Source organism: Topomyia yanbarensis, chromosome 2, assembly GCF_030247195.1.
Source record: "Topomyia yanbarensis strain Yona2022 chromosome 2, ASM3024719v1, whole genome shotgun sequence".
Taxonomy (NCBI): domain Eukaryota; kingdom Metazoa; phylum Arthropoda; class Insecta; order Diptera; family Culicidae; genus Topomyia; species Topomyia yanbarensis.
The window spans coordinates 297642748-297658129 of record NC_080671.1 but is presented as its reverse complement, the minus strand read 5'-3'; the positions used below and the strand labels follow the sequence as shown (position 1 = coordinate 297658129).

At 39.9% G+C, this 15382-nt stretch overlaps 1 protein-coding gene and 1 pseudogene across 12 annotated transcripts in view; one reads left to right on the top strand and one right to left on the bottom strand.

Annotated features, from left to right (window-relative positions):
* Positions 1-15382, top strand: part of LOC131683320 (PDF receptor) — a 688155-nt gene that overhangs the window by 71545 nt on the left and 601228 nt on the right. The gene's annotated exons all lie outside the window — the stretch shown is intronic.
* On the bottom strand, positions 14841-15374 carry LOC131683323 (large ribosomal subunit protein eL8-like; annotated as a pseudogene).

The following is a 15382-nucleotide window of genomic DNA, read 5'->3' as shown; positions in this document are numbered from 1 at the left end:
CCATGCGAAGTGATCAAGGCACGTGTAATCGACCTCCACGGATTTGAACAAAATTTAGAGGAATTGTTCATCTAGGGCCAATATATAAAAACCCAAATTTTTGTGACAATTGAACCACCCCTCGGGTCATGGGAGCACCCCCCGTTTTGGCAAATTGTCAAAACCCTTGATTTTCTTTTGATCATATCTCCGGTTCTATTTACTCTAGAATCAAACTACAGGATGGCTTTTGAAGAAAATTGTTCAAGGAGTCTATAAAAAATATTATTTTTTGCCGACAGTGTTGCCAAGTATGCAATTTTATCAGTTAAATATTGAAAGTTAATTTTTCTCAAAATACGCATATTTTAATTTTGAAAATTTTAATGCCATCGCGTTCCCCAGACTTTTTTACATAAAAAACACTTATCATCTCAATATAATATGAGCGCATCTTCAGATACACCGTTTTGAAGAGAAAAAACCGCAATTTCCCATATAAAATCGCAAGCGCACAACACTAAAAAACCAATTTGAGTATTCTAAGTTTAAACATAATTTTTCGTGAAGTAGACGAGAAATGATGAAAAACTACGTATTTGGTTTGCTTCTAGCAGATCAGGGTCGATTTTTATGACAGTTTGAAGATTTTCTCAATTTTGGCCAATAAAAATGGATTTTTATATGAGAAAATCGGAGTTTTTCCCTTCAAAACGGTATATCTCAGGATGCGCTCATATTATATTGGGATGATAAGTGTTTTTTATGTAAAAATGTCTGAGGAACGCGATGGCATTAAAATTTTCAAAATTAAAATATACGTATTTTGAGAAAAATTAACTTTTAATATTTAACTGAAAAAATTGCATAGTTGGCAACACTGTCGGCAAAAAATAATATTTTTTATAGTCTCCTTGAACAATTTTCTTCAAAAGCCATCTTGTGGTTTGATTCTAGATTCAATAGAACCGGAGATATGATCAAAAGAAAATCAAGGGTTTTGACAATTTGCCAAAACGGGGGTGCTCCCATGACCCGAGGGGTGGCTCAATTGACACAAAAATTTGGGTTTTTATATATTGGCCCTAGATGAACAATTCCTCCAAATTTTGTTCAAATCCGTGAAGGTCGATTTCAAGTTTGCATCTTTTTTTGATCACTTCGCGTGGAATGACCCATATGTAATACCCTAGTTTTAAGTAGTTTAAAATGTAAAACAAAACAAAATTGGCACCTTTAAGCCAACGCAAACCTGCCTTATCGAATAAACGAATTGAATAAAAATAGCCTTTCTGCTCGTGTCAAGTCGCAAACTTTGTAGATCTACAGATCCGTGTTTTCATGCCTGGTGCAAGGTTGCAAGACATGTGCAGGCTAATCGCATATGCCTACGGTTCACAATACCTGTTGACTTGCCGCCCTTATATCTGCAATGGAACTAAAACACAATACTATGCAATTCTAGTTCTATCGGAAAGATTCCTTTGTTCATATATCACATAGGTGTCGTCAATTTTTTTCTGTGATCAAATACAAACTATACAATACAACAAGATGATCGTTAAGCTGTTGCTCGGCGCAGATTTTCGAGGTATACCGCTAGATCTCGCTGCTGTAATAATGAACTTTTCATCAGTTTGTCTTCACATCTCGCCCTGAGCAGAAGCAAAAATCGTCCCGCGCAAGTGAAACAGTCAATTCTACCTAAAAATCAATCGGTGCCTATTGCACAAGCAGTCCATATAACAATAGCCTATACCTACTGTGCAATTTAGTGATGAGTGTCGGTGCCCAGCAAAAAGCAACCCAGATGCGGCCGAACTGTGTTGCTGTTGATTTTTCGAAATGCCCCGTAAAACCAGCCATTCGGGAAGTGGAACAGTTATTATAAGTGCAGATGGAACTCAATCTGGCTGAAGTGGAAACCCTACAAATGCATCATATCAAACATTGCGTGCTGATTTCGTTCAAGAACATTAACCAAGTTGAGTCATTCGCATCGCGAAACAACATGCAGCACACCGCCGAATGCGGCAATGTTAAATATAGCATTCCGTATACATCGAAAACGGCGCTGTAGAAGTTCGTGTCCATGATTTGACTACGCGTACCCCTGACAGCGTGATTAAAAAATGCTTGCAAAAATACGGAGAAGTAGACTCCGTTACACATGATACATGGAGGAATTTTTTTCCCGGGCATCCCTAACGGTGTTCGTGTGGTGACAATGCATGTGACCAAGCCAATTCCTTCATACATAAGCTTCACAGTGTTAGGAAGGGACGATGCTCTCATTCAACAGACATAACTAGTCACGTACCCAGGGCAAATTCCTACGTGCCAGTTCTGCACGAAGAAGCTGCACCTCGGAAAACCTTGCGTAGAAACTGTTAAGGAAAACTTAACCAATCCAACTGAAATCAGCCCAGAACCATCTTACGCTAAACCACTAACAGCTGCAAAACCAACATGTCCGGATCAAGCACCAACAACCAGCAACAACAACAACGAAACGAATGCCGAAAAATACGAACATACAATAACGACCGATAAGAGTAAGACACAAACTGGAACATCTGACCGCGAGCAGTAGGAAAGTAGTGCGGATGAGGACATGGACATGAACGACAACGCGAAAGAAGACAAACGGATCGAACCTCAAATTGCAGTGGACAACACTAGCAATATTTCGCCCCCTAGAAAAAGGATCTCAACACGCAGCAGAAAGCTGCGTCTGAACGAGACAAAAAACTTAACATAGTTGTTTTTTTTATTTATTGTAAAAAAACGAACAATCGGCCTCATCGAGCTACCGCATTTGGGCCTAAATTAATTTAATAATTATAAAAGATGGGTGGGTAATGTCAGAGACATAACCGGAGTGAAGTAGAATACACTTTAGACCGGTAAATTCTGCTCTGGAATACGAAAATTTCTATGCGATTTTGTCGACTTTAGCACATTCATAGTTTATTTGGAGTATGTTTGGAATTATCAAGTTGACAATTTGCAACATTCTTTGAAAATATTGTTGAACTTTTATGAATGAAGGCACGAAAACGAGCGTTTGACCGTCGTCCTACTACCAGCATCAGAGAAGTAGCAGATCAGCATTTTTCGCTACATGGCCTGTACCAAACAAACCGCTCGTAAGTCCACCGGAGGAAAGGCTCCCCGCAAGCAGTTGGCAACGAAGGCCGTGTAAAAGTGCCCCAGTCACGGTTGGCGTTAAGAAGCCTCATCGCTACCGAACAGAAACTGTCGCCCTGTGAAAAATTTACAGCTATCAGAAATCGAGCGGGCCTAAATTGTGACCCAAAATAAACCACAAACCAACAAGTTCTTTTCAGGACCAGTCAATTATAAAGTATTATTATTATAAATGAAATTTTCCATTGCCTCCCTCCCCCTTTCCTCCTGGCTTGAATTACTATCAATCTTGATGATGCCGTGCGGCGGGGGCACTAGTTTTTATTATAGTGGAAAATTTAGGTTTGCGCGTTTTTCCCAAAAGTTTTTTAGCTGTGCTATTTTCAAGGAAGTTGTAGTCGAATTCAAAATAAAATAGTTTATTTCTATTGTCAGAGATGGACCTTCCAACGAAAACTAGTCTGGCTCGCTTGGAATCGAATTGTACGGACCAACCACTGCTTTCACAAAATCCGTTATTTTCAGTAATTGTACATTCTACAGATTTAGTCACAACTATTTCCAATCAGCGCAAAAATCAAGGGTTTTCATTCAATACAACAGCAGATTTTCACGTTTGAAAAAACAGGCGGCATTCTGGCCGAAAATTTTGAAACGGAGCACCTATATCGAAACGTTAGAAAACGTTCGATTTTTGTAAATTGAATCATTACACTAACCTTTCTATAAATCACACAAATAACTTTTGATTTTGTGCCATTCTACGTGAAAGCAACGGTATTGATCACAAGTGGCTCACTTACCATCCAACGCTCTTGACAAGCCACTTTCTGATGCTTGTAATAACAAAACTTCAATTCGATTCTTTGTCGATAAATTGATGGCCCTGAAAAGGGCCATTTGTTTGGGCAGTGTTCGGAATTTACTTGGAGCTGGTGTATATGGTAACAGTTTTGGTGCCATCTGAGACGGCGTGCTTGGCCAACTCTCCTGACAGCAGCAAACGGACAGCGGATTGAATTTCACGGGAGACGCTGCAAACGAACTGCTGCATACTGATGCTGCAAACGAACTGATCGTGAACAACAGCATGCTGAGTTTTTATACCTGACTACAGCAAAATGTAAGCTCGTCCTTTTTTGTGTTGTCCTCAATATGTGTTATTCGTAGCTCCACCCCTTCGTTGGTCGACCACATATTTTTGATAAAGAACAAAATGGAAATTGTGTTTCCAATACGGAGGTTATCGAACATTCAGGGTAAAGAGAGTAATGTAATACGGCACCTTGGTAAAATGTTTGAGAATTGAAACCTTTTTTGAATGCGCCTAGTAAACACGAAACTGTAAACAAACACACAAATGATAACTTTTTATTTTGTGTCATTCTACGTGAAATCGACGATATTGTTCACAAGTAGCTCACTTGCCATCGAACGCTCTTGGCAAGCTACTTTCGGATGCTTGTAATAACAAAATTTCAATTCGATTCTTTGTTGATAAATGGCCCGTACCAAACAGACCGCTCGTAAGTCTACCGGAGGAAAGCCTCCCCGCAAGCAGTAAGCAACGAAGGCCGTGTAAAAGTGCCCCAGTCACGGTTGGCGTTAGGAAGCCTCATCACTACTGAACAGAAACTGTCGCCCTGCGAGAAATTCACTGCTATCAGCAATCGAGCAGGCCTAAATTGTGACCCAAAATAAACCACAAACCAACAAGTTCTTTTCAGGACCAGCCAATTATATTCCAGTAAAATATAAATGAAATTTTCGTTTTCCATTGCCTTACAACCTCTTTCCTCCCGGCTTGAATTACTATCAATCTTGATGATGCTGTGCGTCGGGGGCACAAGCAGTTTCCATTATAGTGGAAAATTTAGGCTTGCGCGTTTTTTCCAAAAGTTTTTCAGCTGTGCTGTTTTCAAGAAGTTGTAGTTGAATTCAAAATAAAATAGTTTACTTCTATTGTCAGAGGTGGACCTTCCAACGAAAACTAGTCTGGCTCGCTTGGAATCGAATTGTACGGACCAACCACTGCTTTCACAAAATCCGTTATTTTCAGTAATTGTACATTCTACAGATTTAGTTACAACTATTTCCAATCAGAGCAAAAATCGAAGGTTTTCATTCAATACAACAGCAGATTTTCACGTTTGAAAAAACAGGCGGCATTCTGGCCGAAAATTTTGGAACGGAGCAGAAAACGTTCGATTTTTGTAAATTGAATCATTACACTAAACACAAATAACTTTTGATTTTGTGCCATTCTACGTGAAAGCGACGGTATTGTTCACAAGTGGCTCACTTACCATCCAACGCTCTTGACAAGCCACTTACTGATGCTTGTAATAACAAAACTTCAATTTCATTCTTTGTCGATAATTTGATGGCCCTGAAAAGGGCCTTTTGTTTGGGCAGTGTTCGAAATTTACTTGGAGCTGGTGTATATGGTAACAGTTTTGGTGCCATCTGAGACGGCGTGCTTGACCAACTCTTCTGACAGCAGCAAACGGACGGCATGTTTTCCACTTCACTCCAGTTTGTTTCTGACCATATTTGCAATTTGCGTACTGAAATAAATCATAATTTAGGGTTTAACCCAAATTGCTCTCCAGGGAGAAACAGTTCATGAAACAGAAAATGCAAACTTATTCTTTGAAATGATTCTGGTGGCCCTGAAAAGGGCCTTTTTTATAATGATACAAGTGAGTTCTACCTTTTCAACTTCCAAATCCATACAAAGTGCGTCCCTGCCGCTTCAGAGTATAGACGACATTCATTACGGTTTTGCGCGTGGCGTGTTCAGTGTAGGTCACGGCATCTCGGGTGACATTTTCCTGCACACCCTCAGCATTCGTAGATTAAATCGGAGATGCATTTTACACCACCACGACGAACCCGGTGATTCCCTGGATTTTATCACGAAGAACCTTGCGATGATGCTTGGTAGGGAACGCAAACATGATACCGCTCATTGTACCGTCCGGACGAGCATGTTGTTCGTGTGGTAAGCGAGCACCCACTGATACAAAACAAGCTCGCGTGACCTGTATATATAACATTCCGTATGTAATGAAACGCTTACATGCTCCTTTTTGACGGCTCTGCGTGGGATATGCTGGCAAATTGCGCATTTTCCGAAGGATTTTCTAAAAATCCTTGTTTTGGTTTATTTATAGTAGTCGAACTAATTCCGAAATTTAATACGAAATACGTGCACAAATTTCCGATCAGATAGTGCAAAAATATTGCGATTTCGTCCAGTAGAACGGAAGATATTCGCATTTCAAATCTGGGAAAATTTCTCAACTGAAATTTTTGAAACGGGACCCCATATTGAAACGTTAGAAGTATTCTACTTCAAAAAAATGAACTTTTCATCGTTGGAAAAGTTGGTCGGATCTATTTAATGCTGAATACGCAGCATGCAGGAAACTGTTGTTTACTAGGTGGTTGATAACAGTCTATTATCTGTTACACGGTTGCGTTTCGGCCGCCTTATCAGAAACCGACACTAACTTTTTGTCGGAATAGATTAGCGCCGGCTTGACGCAAATCCCTTAAAACTAAAACACACTTTGTGTTTCAATCGAACGACTGATCAAACGTGATGTCCCGTAAGAGTAAAAGTTCTGTTTATGCCGATGAGACACAGTGAAGTCGAAACTTGTCTTGCCTTAGCAGGCCTATGCGAAATCACTATTCTATATTTCACCCTAAGGAGGAAAATTGGGTAAACACCAAAATTTCTCACTGTGTACACACTAAATTTTGCTTGCTGAATATCAGCAAAATTTTGCTGAATTTTGCCTTGCTGAAATATCAGCAATACTTCCAGCAAAAAATAGTTCACTGAAATTACAGCAATTCAAAACTGTCAAAATTTGATGAACTGTCAGTTTGATTTGCTGGAACTTAGCAAAATTGCCATTCTTTCCCTGATTGTTTCAGCAATCAAATTCTATAGATTTGCTGATTTTCGTTAAAATAATGGGCTTTACTAAAAGTCAGCGAAACAAAAATGGCAACATTCTCAATGGCGAATGGAGCCTGGGAAGATTTGGGTGAACTCCCCAGTATGCTGCATTACGCAGCGGAACGTTCACTCTACACACCGAAGTTTTTTCACCGATGATCCACTTAATTTTGCCAAATTTTTGTTGGCTGGGGTTTGCTGAGACTCTCGGCTGATGGTAGCTCGGTGAAGTTTTGTTGAGTTTCGATTATCAAATTTCGATGTGTACAGATGAACTTGCCCAGAGGCCGTGTGGTATACGGCCTAGAATTGAGCCACTGGAGTCCTGCTTCCATGTCGTAGGAGGCGACTGAAAGTAGGAGACCCTAAGTCAAGGTGTAGTTCCGTGACGAGGACTTAATGACTGGAAGGTCTAAAATATGCCAGTCGCGCACGGAGCACTTTGGGTTTTGCCCTTACTGTGTTATGCGAATCTCTGACACAATGGACCATTATTTTCTTCGCAAATCGTGGGAATCAAATGATCATGTCCCATTTAAACCTAATATGGCTCGCTATATGCGTTAAAATCCCAACTCGCTTGGTGTCCTCTAGTTGTTGTGCAATTCATGTTGGAGATGAAATGTACAGTTCTCTAATCAACAATGGTTAGAATAGCACAAATCAATCTCCAACATAAACGTACAGCAACTATGATTTTATCTCGACTCATGCAGGAACGCAAAGCTTCCATAGCATTGATTCAAGAACCGTATTTCCATAAAGGAAACTTCTATTTTGGAAAGTTACTTAACACTGCCTTCATTGCTTACAACAAGACAGGCATGACTAACCCACGTGAAATGCCTCGTGCTTGCATTCTTGCAAATAAGGCTATTGACGCGTGTCTCATATCGCAGCTCACAACTCGCGATATCTGTGTTGTCACAGTTACACTGACTGTCGGAAACGTAGACAATATATATATGTATATATATATATATATATATATATATATATATATATATATATATATATATATATATATATATATATATATATATATATATATATATATATATATATATATACATATATATATATATATATATATATATATATATATATATATATATATATATATATATATATATATATATATATATATATATATATATATATATATATATATATATATATATATATATATATATATATATATATATATATATATATATATATATATATATATATATATATATATATATATATATATATATATATTGTTCAGCATACCTAACGCATAACGAATCATCTCCTTCTGATGATTTCAAAATCGTTGTATCATATTGTAGCAGAAATGGGCTTCCGCTCATTATCGGCAGTGATGCGAATGCTCATCACATCATTTGGGGCAGCTCAGACATCAATCTGAGAGGCTCTGAACTGATGGAGTACATAAGTAGTACAAATCTCCATATTCTGAATGTGGGAAACCGACCAACTTTTGCGAGGTCTGGGAGGGAGGAGGTGTTAGTCATAACACTTTGCTCTGATAGAATTTTGCAAGAACTGGGAAATTGGCAGGTTCCAAATGAAACTGAACCGTCTCTATCCGATCATAAATATATATTTTTCAATCATTTTGATGTCACCTTCAATGTGGTGACATATCGTAATTCTAAATCTACAAACTGGGACCTCTTTTTGGAAAACTTGGCGACTAAATTTCATGGATGTTTTCCAACAATTAGTCAACTAGACGACTTAGATGAAGTCGTGGATACGACAAACTCATTCATATTAGCATCCTACGAAGAAGCTTGTCCACTTCGTACTGTTAAATCGACTAGGGGAACCCTTGGTGGAGGACTGAACTTGGAAGAATTAAGAAAGTTATGCGAAGAGCGTGGAACCGGCGTCAGCGTGATGACTCCAGGGCTTTCAGGTCAGCTCGTAGTGCATATAAGAAATGTCTTAGATCTGCAGAACGGGCTGGCTGGCAAAGCCTATGCACTAATATCTCTAGTCAGAACGAGCTAGCAGATTAAATAAAATTCTCTCCAAATCGAATGATTTTCAGATGAACTCCTTAAAAACCAGAGATGGTGTTTATGTGACTGACGAAAAAGATGTTCTTAATTGTCTCTTCGACACACACTTTCCATGTTGTATCGATCCGGAGTTGAACAATGTTCACAGATCTCATTCTGGTGATTCGGACTCGTGGGCGTTAGCACGCAACATTGAGAAAGCCTTCTCGCTCAAGCAATCTAGCTTGGGTGTATTCCTAGATATTGAGGGTGCTTTTGACAATGTGTCCTTCCATTCTATTCTGGAAGCGACGCGCGGTCATGGGATACCTGCATGTATCTAGGGTTGGATAAACGCAATGTTTAGTAACCGAATACTTTGCTCGTCACTGCGACAGGCTGAGATACGGAAGTTAAGTATTTGTGGTTGTCCTCAGGGCGGCGTTCTGTCACCTTTGTTATGGAACTTGGTAGCTGACGGCTTGTTGAAGAAACTCAATGAGCTTGGATTTCCAACCTACGGGTTTGCTGACGATTACCAAATACTAATTACTGGATTTTGTATCGGAACAATCTTTGACTTAATGCAACAGGCATTAAGAGCTGTCGAACAGTGGTGTCGACAAGTTAAACTATCAGTTAACCCAAGCAAAACTTCAATGGTTCTTTTCACGAAGAAGTGAATAACAACCCGGGTTCGTCCCTTGCAGTTCTTTGATTCTGAGCTACTGTGTGCAGATCAAGTCAAATACGTTGGAGTCATATTGGATTCCAAACTGAATTGGTCTGCTCACATTGAATTCAGAGTCAAGAAAGCGTGCATGGCCTTCGGGCAGTGCAGACGAACTTTTGGAAAGACCCAGGTCTCAAACCTAAATACATCTATTGGATTTACACGACAATTGTACGTCCAATACTGTCATATGGATGCCTTGTGTGGTGGCAGAGGGGAGAGGTGGTGACAGTCCAGTCAAAGCTAAACCATCTGCAAAGTATGGCGCTCATGGCGTCTACTGGTGCTTTCACCACGACTCCGACTGCTGCTCTTGAGGCACTTCTAAATATCAAACCATTACACATACACCTAAAAACAAGAAGTACTATCATGTGCATACAGACTGCAGATTACTGGGCTTTGGAACAGTAATCATGTTGATCTTGCTACCAGTCATACACGATTGTGGTCACAAATGGTTACATGGGGTGAAGATATTCTTGCTCCCAGCGATATTACGCTCACTAGTAGTTTTCCGTACAGGACATTCCATGTGAAGATTCCCTCTCGAGAGGAGTGGTTGTCTGGCTTTATGGAAAGACAACAACAAACGCAAGTGGTCTGTTACACTGACGGTTCGCTGATGCTGGTGCTGGTGTCTACTGTCGTGAAATGAGATTGGAACAATCTCACTCACTAGGTAGATACTGTACTGTATTCCAAGCAGAAATCTTTGCGATTATGTGCGGGTTGCAATCGGCCCTTCAACTGAGTTTGTCCAGCAGAGTTATAAACTTCTGCTCCGATAGTCAGGCTGCAATCAAGGCCCTTAGCTCAGACAAATCCCGGTCCAAGCTAGTGATCGCGTGCCGAACCCAAATCGAAGAACTAAGCATTGTCAACACTATCTACCTTGTCTGGGTGCCCGGACATTGCGGTATTACTGGAAATGAATGGGCTGACGAATTGGCCAGGGCAGGTCAGCGATTGACTTCGTTGGTCCTGAGCCCGCGCTACCAATTTCGACAAGTTGGATAAGGGAAAAAATACGGTCCTGGGCTTCGTCCGAGCACCGCAATTATTGGAGAAATCTACAAACGTGTCGCCAAACAAAGGCATTCTTTTACATTTTTCGAAGCTCCACTGCTGCATGTTGACCAGGGCTTTAACCGGCCACTGCAAGCTCAATTATCACATGGCAACTATTCAGCGCGCTGAGTCTTTTTCATGTGATCTTTGTGAATCCGACTACGGAACCTCATATCATCTGATATGCAACTGTCCAGCGGTAGCGCAATTGCGATTTCGAGTCTTCAACTGTCCTTATATAGACGAAACCATGTTTGGACGACTGAAACTCAGAGACATACTAAAGTTTCTTATCCAATGTGGTAAGGAGCATTGTTGGGAAATTATCAAAAAATCAAAAATCGGTAGCGCATAAAATTACTACTGATTCTCTTACTCGATATACTCGATATATTTACTCGAGTTTAGCAATACAATAAAAATGTGAAATTCATTACGCCTTCTTCGATCTCATCATCGTGATAAGTTTTTCTTTCACATGTACTCATAAAATCATCTAAAGAGAAAATCAATCGCACCAATTATCAACGATGTGTGATATTGATTATTTTATTATGCGCATAAACTGCTATATTAGTTTTGTCTGCCAGTTAATTAGGGCCCAACACATTTGTTTAGGGGGAAAATGTATGCAGGGAACCAAAATATTAATTTAACGTTATAGTACAAGTAGTACATGTCCCTATACTATTAAACATGTTTGAGTGCTAGGATTTTAGTTGACCAACAGCCCAACAGGCTTACATCGTGATCACCGAAGCCGCCAAAACACTAGAAACCCGGAAACATCACACGGTTTCTCTGCTTTAGGGAGTTTGAGTGAGTGTAACACCGACTACACCAGTGTAGTGCATTGTCAAAAACGAAAATGCCATTAGCTGTGTCTTCTACTTATAGAGCCTACAAAATTTGATGAGAGCGTTTAGCCAGAGACAGATCATCCAACGCTGAGAAAAATTGTTCACGATTTTTTTTAATAAAATTTCTTCTACTCAAATGTGTAGCAATCCCGTGATGATTTTATTTTGGTTACCGTTGCCTGAACAGTAATGGGTGACAACGGGCACATAAAATTGAAAACGAGAATACTAGATCAACATCGCTCTCTGTATATCAAGTTATAAGGTTTGTGATGTCAGGTGGTAATAATGAAAACGATTATCATCGATGATTTTTTGCGACGGTGATCATTGATTTTTAATTTTTTGATTATGATTATGACAACACTGGTAAAGAGCTTTAGGCTTATTCGCAGGCAAGTTGAACTACTTGTGAGTTTAACTTACCTGTTGTTTATTTTTGTTTTGTGCTGTTATTTTTCCCACCCTTCCAATTCTACTTCCCCGCACCTCCTTGTCCTTTCCTTCCGCTCAGGAAATGATGAAAACACACGATAAGGCACAAATCCCCGACTATGTACGGGGAACGTGCCATTTGAGCCAATATATTCTGATTCCTGAATCAAATTATATAGATTTGCTGATTTTCGTTAAAATAATGGGCTTTACTAAAAGTCAGCAAAACAAAAATGGCAAAGCTGGACTCTTAGCAAATCCAGTTCAGCTGAAAAGTTCCAGCAAAATATTTTGCTGAAATAAAACACAAAAAATTGGTGTGTAGCTATCAGCCCCGTGAAAACTGTTTGTTGCCTGAAGCTGCCACCAAATGCCAGTAGCGCTAGCTACGTTTCAAATGTGAACAGAACTGTATAACACTGTTTAAAAGTTGGAATCAAAACAAGTAATTAATAACAATATAAGAGAATTCACGCTTTCTCTTGCATCGCTTCTTTCCCACAAAATCCGAACGCTTTTATAACCTGAGTACCAGTTAAGCACATCAAAATGAAGTTTGTTTGCATTCGAAAAGTTTCAGGTCGAGTTAACAACATTGGCTCGTAGCAATGTGAACGCTGCTTAAAGCGCGTTCGCTGTCATTTTTGACAACTAGCCGAGCCAGAAAGCCAGCTTATGTTGGCTTCACTCATTTTTCAAAGAAACGTCAAAACATTCACCCTCTTGGTAGCTATACATTTTTTCCATCTCTCGGTCAGTTTTTGTTTTTTTTTACTTCTGTCTTTTTTTATCTTTTCGGGTGTCTTTGTACAAATCAAAGCGCTGTTCTCTGGGCGCGTGACCCATCGATGAAAACAGCTGATAATCGGAAGGAGTCAGCAACGACACGACTAGACACTTGCATTCCGAAACTGTATCGTAAATCTGACTACCCCTCAGTAACTCAGGTAACTGGTACTGTCAAATATGACATTTGGTTGGAAAATGTATGAAACCTGCAACACTGAATAATCTGTTATTTTTCCAAACAACCTTCCGTGGCAACCCCTGGTTACGATGTAAAAACTTATTTGTTTACAAAATCGTTATAAGTTAAATTTTTTTCGGATAAATATTTTGTGTAGTGTATAGAGTAATTTATCATTTAATTGCTTTTTGTAATGTTGTGACCACATTGCTAATTCAAAGGCAATTATCAGTAAGCGGAAGGAAGTTCAAAAGCTAGCGCTATGGGTGCAGATGCATTAAAGTGCGATTTCATCGAGAGTGGCTTCATCGAAAAGCAGCAAATCTACAGAAAAGCATCCCAAAGAAGAAGTTGCCGGCCTGGAGCAAGCATTCAGCGAACTGGACATAGCTAAATCAAAGTGACACACTGGTTTCTAACTCCGATTTTAACTCGCGCCCTTACCAAATATATGCTTGCTTTCTTCCCCAGGTTTCTTTGCTTAAAGTGCTGATGTAACCCTTTCGTTAACACGTATCTGAGGTGATGCTATGTAGATATAAGCAGTCATTATAGCACGACAACATGGATTTTTAGTAGCTGTATATTGCATTATTGAATGTACCAATCTGCATTTCTGTTCCAAGTGAAACATCCTCTAGAGCAGTGATTCTTAACCTGGGGTCCTCGGATCTCTAGGGGGCTGCAAAGAAAAATACATTTTCCGAGTGCATAATGAAATTTAAAGTCTTGGTACTTAACAAACTGAAAATAATATTTTGATAGCACGCATAATCGATGTTTATCCGTGGGGGTTCGCAGCAACCCAGGCTGATCTCTAAGAGGTCCGTCGTACAAAAAAGGTTGAGAACCGCTGCTCTAGAGAACCTATAGTTTTTGTAGCATTATTCCAACTCATCGCTAAGTGCAGTGAACACTAGAAATGCTCGGAGCTGACATCTCCGTGCAGTTTCTGATGGCGTTTTTTCTTGATCATATGTTTTGACAGCAGTGCTGACTCAGTTTTGCTTCATGCAAAAACGACATGAGTGAACAAAAAGCCTTTTTTTAAAAAATTGCATACACCGTGAACAATATATCTATTCGTTATGCAAGCAGCAATTTGCACACACACACGGTTATTTAAATTAAACACTTGAAACATAAAACAGTAATCCAATATACAAACATCAATAATTAAATGATTGTGTCAGAATGTAATTATTTGCGCGGCAAAGGCACGTAGAGATGAAGGGTAATAAAATTTATGGAAACAAACATGAAATGAAACGTTTAAGTATTTTTATCCTGAATTTCTTTAAAAAGAACCGCTAACGAGTTACTTAACTCGCCATTATCACTCGATTAGTCTCCGAATATTTCTTTAATTCCCGTTTCATGATCCAAGGTACTTGAGGCAGCAAGCGCCGATTCAGTTGCATTCGTTTTTATCATCAACGGACGATAGTTTCCCTGCCCTTCTTTCTGATGCTTTTAAGTGTGACCTTTGAAATGCAGTATCAGAAATAACATACCACCCACAGACAACGCACAAAAACTATCTTACGTTTATCTTTTCCAGATTTTATTCTCTCTTAACCACAGCTGATTCTTCCGCGAATGAAAGAAATCAGCCTTACACAATATTATGCACCTAAGCATACATTGAATCGACACACCCATCAAACTATTGAGCTTACAGCGTCTTCTACGTCAATTCACGCGCCTTGGCCCTCTTGAGCTTGGCGATGCGAGCCATACTCTTCGGACCAAGCAGATCACCTCCCCAGTGCTTGCGAATTTTCTCATAGCGATCGTTGAAGTTAGTCTTAATGGTGTCCACCAGTTTGGACAGATTGGCCCGGTCCGAATTGTCAACCTGGGTAAGTGCAATGCAGGTACAGGTCGTGCGATTCACTAGCGTTCCCAAACGAGATTTGCTCTTGATAATACAGTATGAGATTCCCATCTTGCGGCACAGAGCGGGCAGATAGATGACCAACTCAATTGGGTCCACATCATAAGCGATAACAACCAGCTGCTCTACTAGTTTTACCACGGTGTTAGCACCCTGGCGCAGCTGATTGCCCTTCTTCGCCGGTGGTTCAGGCTTGCCGGCAGCCTTTGCCTCGGCCTTAGCCTCCAGGCGCTGGATTTTAGCGATCGGATTCTCCGGACGATACTTTTCCAACAGCTTGAACAACTACTGGGCGGTATGTTTAT